At 41.9% G+C, this 8653-nt stretch overlaps 1 non-coding gene across 1 annotated transcript; it reads left to right on the top strand.

The window, feature by feature from the left end:
• The first annotated feature begins 1518 nt into the window (after positions 1 to 1518).
• Positions 1519 to 1589, top strand: trnag-ccc (transfer RNA glycine (anticodon CCC)). Its single transcript has one exon. It is a non-coding gene; the product is annotated as a tRNA-Gly (tRNA).
• Positions 1590 to 8653: the final 7064 nt, after the last annotated feature.

Here is an 8653-nt window from a genome sequence, read left to right as displayed (position 1 = left end):
TTTCATCTCTGTGGTTAAATTGCTGGAGGAAATCGGGGCTGATGAATGGTCTCGGCCTGAAATGTCGACTGAACTCTTTTCCACAGATGCTGCCTGGTCTGTTGAATGTCTACAGCATTTTGCGTGCTGCTGCAGTTAATTTAATGGGATTGATAAATGAAGGTTGTTCCGGGTCAAATTTAAACAATACTGTACCTTGAACTGGAATTTCTTTTTTTTTTCCAAATATCCAGTCCTTCCTCTCGATCAGTTGAAATCATTCCCAGATTATTTACTTTCTTCCGTTTTCCAGATCTAGATTCAACTTCATTCCAACCTTCCCCCGCACTCACCAGACTCTTCATTTCCGGTTTCTTTTCTGGACACTGCCCCCCCCCCCCCACCTGAACCTACATTATTTCCCAACATTCCCACACATTCAAAACCAGCATCATCAACCGCCACTGTCATCAACTCGAACCCTCTTCATGTGTTCTGCTTATGAATTAAGTCTAGGGGCGGATCCACACAACCCGTGTTGCATTATCGTCACAGAATTCAAGCGTACATTCCTCCAGTGCACTTTCTAAGCGTCTGTTCGGAGGGTCCTGTGTTGCAGGAGGGGCTGCGTGGCTTTAAACCCGGCGGTAAACACGTCGGCATGGTATCGTACTCTCCAAAGTTTTTCACCTGTTCCTTTATCTGTCTTCTCCACACAGTCACCCAGACAAACTGAGAGAGTCGGCAGGAGTGCTGGGAAACTGCGGGAGTTCATATCTCACAGCAACAGCCGCTGTTTCGGAGTGAAGGATTAAGTCAACGAGTGTAACGCCGAACAGCGTTGAGATACAGTCACGATGACGGATGACTGAAAAAAACAAACGCTGAACAGAACGTCCCTTGTTCTGGGGAAACTCTCCAGTTCCGGACTATTTGCACACTAGATTGTTCCATCTTCTAATACCGGTTTCATTTGAAGCAGGAAAATGGTCTTCACGTCGGTAAGTTAAACCCTGGTCTCCTGCTTGACAGGCGGGGATTGAACTAACGAGGAATAAACAAGAGTGTGGAATCTCATACGGAAGTCAGGGTTTAGGAGAGTTCATAAAGTCACTCTGATGTTTGTTCGTTGAGTGCAGAGCTGGCGCTTTTTACTCATCCTCTCCTCACTGTGTGACTGGAGGGGTCTCAGCATTCTTCAGTGATTCAGTCATTTACTGAGTTCAAGGACGAGCCAAAGGAAGGGTTCCCATTAGCATCCAACTGTGTGTTGTTTGAACGGATATTTATAATCAGCAGTTGTTTCCCACTTTCTGATACGTGAAGCAGAAAACCATTTGCAGCCCTTCGAATCTTTCGGATCCCAGGTGCTGTGTTTCCCCGGACTGTCGGAACGTCGCGACATCTACTGGTCAAGATAGGAACTGTAAGGGAGAGAGGAATGATCCTTTAGAAAACAGCACAGAAACTGATAATCGAGTTACAGAATCTTATAGCACAAGAGAACATTCAGTAGCTGAATCTCGTTTGTATCAGGGTGCGATGGTGTTATAGTGGTGAGCATAGCTGCTTCCCAAGCAGTTGCCCGGGTTCGATTCCCGGCCATCGCAGTTTGTACGCTTTTAGCACTATGAACGCAGAATTCACTCCAATGGATCGGATGGAGCCCTCATGTACGATGGTGGTGATCCCTCACGTAGGATGATCCAGGACCCCAAACTGAATGAAAAACACAACATTAGACCCGGGAAGTCCGTTAGTTCCAAGGGCTCGGCTCGAGGAAACGCACACTTTCATGTCAAATCGAACAGGCAGAATCCTGATCAAAGTCACAACGCGAACCGGATATTCTCTCGTTCCCCTTGTTCATCTGGCAGAAGGTACAAAAGCCCGAAAGCACAATTCACAGTCTCAGGGATAGTTTCAGTCCCACTGCTGTGTCTATTGAATGGTTTGACGTTTGACGATAGGATGGACGTTTGACTTCACAATCCACCTCGGTATGAAGCTGCACCTTATTATTTAACTGCGCAGCGCTTTCTCTGTCGCTGTTACACTTTACTCTGCATTTTGTTATTGCTTCACCTTGTTCTCTCCCAATTCACTGTGTCATGGTCTGATCTCTATGTACCGTGAGGATGAAAAACGTTTCACTGTATTTCACTGTATTTCGGTATATGTGACTGAAACACGTAGAACAGATTCAATTCCCACTGAACAGCAGTAGGGAGCGCCGGCCTCCGGGCACCGCAGAGTTTCCCAGCTGGTAATGAAACGCAGCAGAAAAAAGAGCTGAGATCACAGAGGGGGAGCAGTGAGAGAGGGTTTCACTGAACTCTCATCGATGAGAAGATACACACTTCTTCAGAGTAGGCATCCCCTGTTGACTTCAATGGATCTGTGCTGAGAGGCTGAACGGCTTTCAGTTACTCGGTACAGACATCAGCGAGGATCTCACGAGGTCTGTACACACCGGCTGCGTGGTGAAAAGGGCACAACAGCGTCTCTTTCACCTCAGACGGTTGAAGAAATTTAACGTGGATCCCCAAAACCTAAAGACTTTCTATAGGGGACCACCCTGACTTGATGCATCACTGCCCGGGATGGGAACTGTAATTCCCTCAATCGTAGGAATCTGCAAGGAGCGGTGTGGGCAGCCTAGCGTGTCTGTTGATGTGATCTTCACAGTATTCAGGACAATTACAGAGACAGGTTTGTTCATAGGACCTGAAGAATCCTTGGTGACCCGAGTCACCACAATCTCAAACTGTTTCTTCTGCTGCCATCCAGGAAAGAGTACGACAGCATAAAAGCAGGGACCAACAGGCTTCGGGACAGCTTCTTCCACCAGGCCATCAGACCGATTAATTCACGCTGATACAATCGTATTTCTATGTTATATTGACTGTCCTGTTGTACATACTATTTATTACATATTGCTATAAGTTGTACTTTGCACATTTAGACGGAGACGTAACGTAAAACGTTTACTCTTCATGTATGTGAAGGACGTAATTAATAAGTTAATTGCATTCAATTCCACGGAAGAGACTTCGCAGTGCAGCAGTCGAATCACAGACGGGAATATGTGCAGATGCTGGAAATCCGCGCAACATACACGAAATGCTGGAGGAACTCAGCACCCAGGCTGCTTCGTGATCCTGAAAAAGGGTTTCGGCCTGAAAAATCTACCGAGTACTTTATTCCATAGATGCTGCTGCACATTTTCTATTGTACGAGAGAAAATAAACCAGACTTCCGGTAAGATGGCGATTGCTTAGCTGCTCCGAACTTTTGTTCCGTTACTGTCGCTATCTTTGCACTAAATGTCTCCATTTTTTAAATCTCAGTCGGGAACTTTTTCGGTACCTCTTACTTGCCTGTGAACACCTCTAACTTACAATGTCAGAATGTTAGCAAGAGCTAACAATGTTAGCAAGAGCTCTAAATCCGGGAGAAAGGAAGCTCCGGCTCTTTCAGACGAGACCCTGGCTGCGCTCGGTCAGCTCCGAGACGAAATTTTAAAGGAATTCAAAACCGCTTTCAAACAGACGGAGGACAAACTTGAATTAATCAACGACAAGGTGGGCAAACATGCCCAACACTTATCTCGCATCGACTCGACTTCTGAAGATTTAGAAAGTCGTGTTCGATACTTGGAGACTCTCTGTTCCAGCTTGGAGGAAAAGTGTAACAAACACCTTTTCAAAACGGTGGATCTCGAAAATCGCAGCAGACGCTGCCATCTTAGAATTCTTGGATTGCCAGAGGCCACCGAACAGGGATCAACAGTGAAGTTTTTCGCCGAGTTTCTCTGTGAGATCTTCGGGAAAGATTTGCTCCCGAACCCGCCTGAGCTCGAACGGGCACACCGGGTCTACATTCCCCCCGGAATTCTGGGCAACCGCCCGCGACCAGTAATCTTGTGCTTCCATCAATACCAGGTAAAACACCGTCTGATCGTAGAGGCACGTCGCAGAGGTTCTTTTATTTTCCAGGATACAACCATTCGCTTTGTGGAAGATTTTGCACCCCAGACCTTAAAGATGCGCGCTGAGTTTAAAGGTGCAATGAAAGTGCTTTTTGATCGTGGTTTTAAACCTTCGCTTCGTTCCCCTGCTGATCTACGAATCAAACTTAACACTGGGAAATACAAATGGTTTAAGTCAGCCAAAGAAGGTGAAGCATTTGTGGCAAGTCTTCTGGCTATCCAGCCATCTTCGGAACCCGATCGGACCTCCTAAAATGGTGGATAAGTACTTCTCGTAGTAAAATTACTTTTTTCTGGACTCAGACTTTACTTGAATCATTCAGACATTATTCATCTAAACTCTAAGGGTTGTTGTCAATCTCTCCCTGGATTTGGTGTGTGTGAAATCTATATTTTATTGTTGTACAACTTTATCTACAGACTTCTACAACTGGCTTTAACTTGTTCTGGAGGTTTGAAGTCTTCAGTGAAGGCCTTCCTGTTTGTTGGTTCACAGTTTAATTGCCGATCTATTTTTCCTTCTTTTTATATTTATTTATTTTACTATACTTTTTTCTTTTCTTCACCTCTTTTTTCCAATTTCTGAATTTTTTTCTCTCTTCTCTGTAAATGCTTGATAAATACTCGTCTTGAATTTATAATTTTCCCTTTCCTCTCCTTTTTTTATCTTTTTTTTCCTTTCTCTTACTTTATTCTTCTATAATTTTTTTCGCTGGCAGGTTAGTTTTGGTCCTCTTCCGACTTTCTCTGTATTAAGTTTTATATTCCTGCAGAAGGTGTTCTAATCTGTAGTTATGTTTTTAGTGCATAAACTAGTTACTATTTATTATAGTATTTATACGGAACTGCTGTTAATGACACAGATCTGGAAGTTGTATTTGGGTTATTTTTTTTTGGTAGAGCTAGCTACTTGTTTTGGTAGCCGTCTAGTTTTGGGTTGTGTGGATGGGGTGGATTTTCTAGTTCCAACATCACTCACTGTATATATTATATCTCTTTATTGCTCAGGACATGTATATGTGTTGATTTTACGAAACTATGTTTACATTTCTGCTCCCAGACTGCTATTTTACTGCTTGACTTTTTATATGCCTTCTGCATTTTATGGATTAGTAACCGATAATGGCTAGTCCACTTAAATTCGTGAGCTGGAATGTAAAGGGATTGAATCACCCTGTTAAAAGGAGGAAGGTATTCTCACATATCAAACAACTCAAAGCTGATATTGCTTTCCTTCAAGAAACTCATATTCGTTGTTCTGATAACTGCCGGCTTTTGTCAAAGTGGGCGGGTCAGCATTTTCATTCATCCTTTACCGCTAAAGCTAGGGAAGTCTCCATTCTTATTAACTCAAATATTCCTTTTGAACTCCATAATAAAATATCTGATATAAATGGCCGTTTTATTATTGTTTCTGACAAACTATATAACACTAAAGTTGCACTAGCAAAACTGTATGCCACCAACTTTGATGATGTTAATTTTTTGAACGGTTTTTTTCCTCATTGCCAGACTTAAACTCATACTCTCTTATACTGGGTGGTGACTTTAATTGTTGGTTAGATCCCAATTTGGATCGATCGTCCTCTGTTACTAGACCACCTACTAAATCTGCCTTAGCTATCCAATCGTTTCTCTCTAATTATGGTATCTCTGATATACGGCGTTTCCTCCATCCTACGGAGAGAGATTATTCTTTTTTCTGACATGTTCACCATACCTTCACTAGAATTGATTATTTCTTACTCGATAACCAACTTATTCCATTTGCCCACTCTTGTGACTATCAGAGTATACTGATCTCTGACCATGCCCCAATTACTCTCTCTCTGAATTTGCCTCTGGTCTCCCTCAGAGGAATAAACGCTGGCGGTTTGATTCAACTTTACTATCGGATGATGATTTTTTACAATTTATTAAGGATCAGATAACCTTTTATTTTAACACTAATACATTACCTGAAGTTCCATCCCAGATTGTCTGGGATGCCATGAAAGCATACCTGAGGGGGCAAATAATCTCTTACACAGCAAACCTCAGCAGAAGATCCCGTGCAGATCGATTAGACCTCATTAACCAGATTAAAGAATTGGATCAAATATATGCCCAAACTAAGAACCCTGAATTATACAAGAAGCGTGTTGAACTCCAAACTAAATTTAACCTTCTGTCCACTCAACCTGTCGAACGCCATCTTCTCGAAAGCAAGAGTCGCTTTTACATTCATGGGGATAAGTCTGGTAAATTCCTAGCCAATCAGCTGAGGCGTTCCAAAGCCAAACAGCAAATTACAAAGATCCGGAAGGAGAACGGAGACTTTACATCGGATCATTTAGAAATTAATGACGCATTTAAAACATTTTGTTCTCTGCTTTATTCCTCTGAATCTCGGAATGACAATATCTCTGTTGATCAATTTTTACAGAATCTGAATATCCCTTCACTTTCATCTGATTTCAAAGCCAAACTCAATGCGCTTATGTCATCAGAAGAAATATCTACTGCAATTTCTGCACTGTCCTCAAGGAAATCTCCTGGACCTGATGGGTTCCCTGTAGAATTTTATAAATCATTCTCTTCTCTTCTTTCTCCTCAGTTACTTTCAGTATTATCTGACTCGTTTAATTACGGCAAATTGTTACCCTTTTTCAGTGAGGCATCTATTATTCTTCTTTTAAAAAAGGGCAAAGACCCAACAGAGTGTTCCTCGTATAGGCCGAAATTCTCTCTGCTCAATGTTGATGTAAAGATCTTAGCTAAAGTCTTGGCTCATAGATTACAAACCGTCATTCCCTCCATTATCTCTGATGACCAAACAGGCTTTATTAAAAACAGTTTCGTTTTTTTTAACATTCGGCGTTTATTTAATATCTTATACTCACCTCCAACTGGGATTCCTGAATGTGTTATTTCCCTCGATGCGGAGAAAGCATTTGATCGTATAGAGTGGAACTACCTTTTTGCAGTTTTAGAAAAATTTGACCTTGGCCAAAGTTTCATCTCTTGGATCCAATTGCTGTACCAGTGTCCTACTGCCTCTGTTTTAACCAATTTTCAGAAATCCCAAGTATTTAATCTCAAACGTGGCACCCGCCAGGGATGCCCCTTAAGTCCCTTTCTCTTTGATTTGGCTATGGAACCTCTGGCGATAGCATTTCGAAACTGCCCTGAATAGACTGGGATTTGGAGAGGGGGTGTTGAGCATAAAGTTTCTCTCTATGCTGATGACTTATTACTCTTTCTCTCAAATCCGTCTACATCCTTACCTCTAATGTTTTCACTTCTTGACCAGTTTAGCCAGATCTCTGGCTATAAACTTAATTTACATAAGAGTGAACTTCTCCCAATTAATAAAGATGCACAAGAACTAACATTTCGTGATCTCCCTTTTAAAGTAGTCCATAACGAATTTAATTATATTGGAATTACAGTCACAAGGACGTTTAAAGATCTCTTTCGTGAAAACGTTGCCAATCTTTCATATGCTATAAAACAGAGTCTGGCACAATGGACACCTCTATCTATGTCTTTGGTAGGTCATATTAATGTTGTTAAAATGTATGTTCTCCCCAAATTTGTATACCTATTTCAATCTATCCCAATTTTTATTCCTAAATCTTTTTTTGATTCCTTAGACTCTATTATTTTGTCATATCTGTGGCAGAATAAGCGCTCTAGAATTTATAAAATCCATCTCCAAAAATCTAAAAAAGAGGGTTGCATGGCTTTACCTAACTTTCGTTTATATTATTGGGCAGCTAATATACGTTGTGCTACCTTCTGGTCTTTCTTCCATGGCCAACCCGAGTGCCCTAACTGGGTGGCGATGGAGCTGAGCTCCACTAAAGAATTATCTATCTCTGCACTTCTTGGCTCTGCACTCCCTAGTAGTCTGCCCAGATCAATAGCTAATCCTCTTGTTAGATACACTTTGCGTATATGGGCTCAGATCAGGAAATTCTATGGTTTCCAGGGGTTTTCCGTTTCCAGCCCCATTGCTCATAATCACCTTTTTTTACCTACTACATACGATTCAGCATTCCAGGTTTGGTATAGGAAGGGCATTAGACATTTTGAAAATCTTTTCATTGATAATCGCTTCGCTTCTTTTCAGCAGCTCTCTGTTAAGTTCAATCTGCCCAATGCTCATTTTTTCAGATATCTCCAAATCCGACACTTTATTGCTCCTTTAATTCCTAACTTTCCTGAAATACCTGCGAAAAATTATATGGACCTATTTCTTTCCATGAATCCACTAGGTAAAGGATTAATATCAATTAACCGAGATAAACTAGCAGCCTTACGACGGGCCCCCATGGATAAAATTAAAATGGCCTGGGAGCAGGATTTAAATATCTCCTTATCTGAGGAGAGCTGGGATTCAGTTCTCAAATCGGTTAACTCAACCTCTCTTTGTGCTAGCCACTGCCTTTTACAGTTTAAGATTGTCCATAGTGCCCATTTGTCCAAATCTAAGCTATCTCGATTCTACCCTAGCGTTAGTCCGCACTGTGATAAATGCAAGAGGGGCGTGGCCTCTCTCATCCATATGTACTGGTTCTGTCCTAGCTTGGAGAAATTCTGGAAAGATGTCTTCACTACGTTATCGTGTATTCTGAATCAGCACCTGGAACCAAACCCCTTAATTGCTCTGTTCGGTTTCTGGGGCGAGACAGATTTATG

This window comes from Hypanus sabinus, chromosome 31 (assembly GCF_030144855.1).
Source record: "Hypanus sabinus isolate sHypSab1 chromosome 31, sHypSab1.hap1, whole genome shotgun sequence".
Lineage (NCBI taxonomy): Eukaryota > Metazoa > Chordata > Chondrichthyes > Myliobatiformes > Dasyatidae > Hypanus > Hypanus sabinus.
Note: the sequence above shows the minus strand (reverse complement) of the source record. Positions and strands in the feature narration are given on the sequence as shown.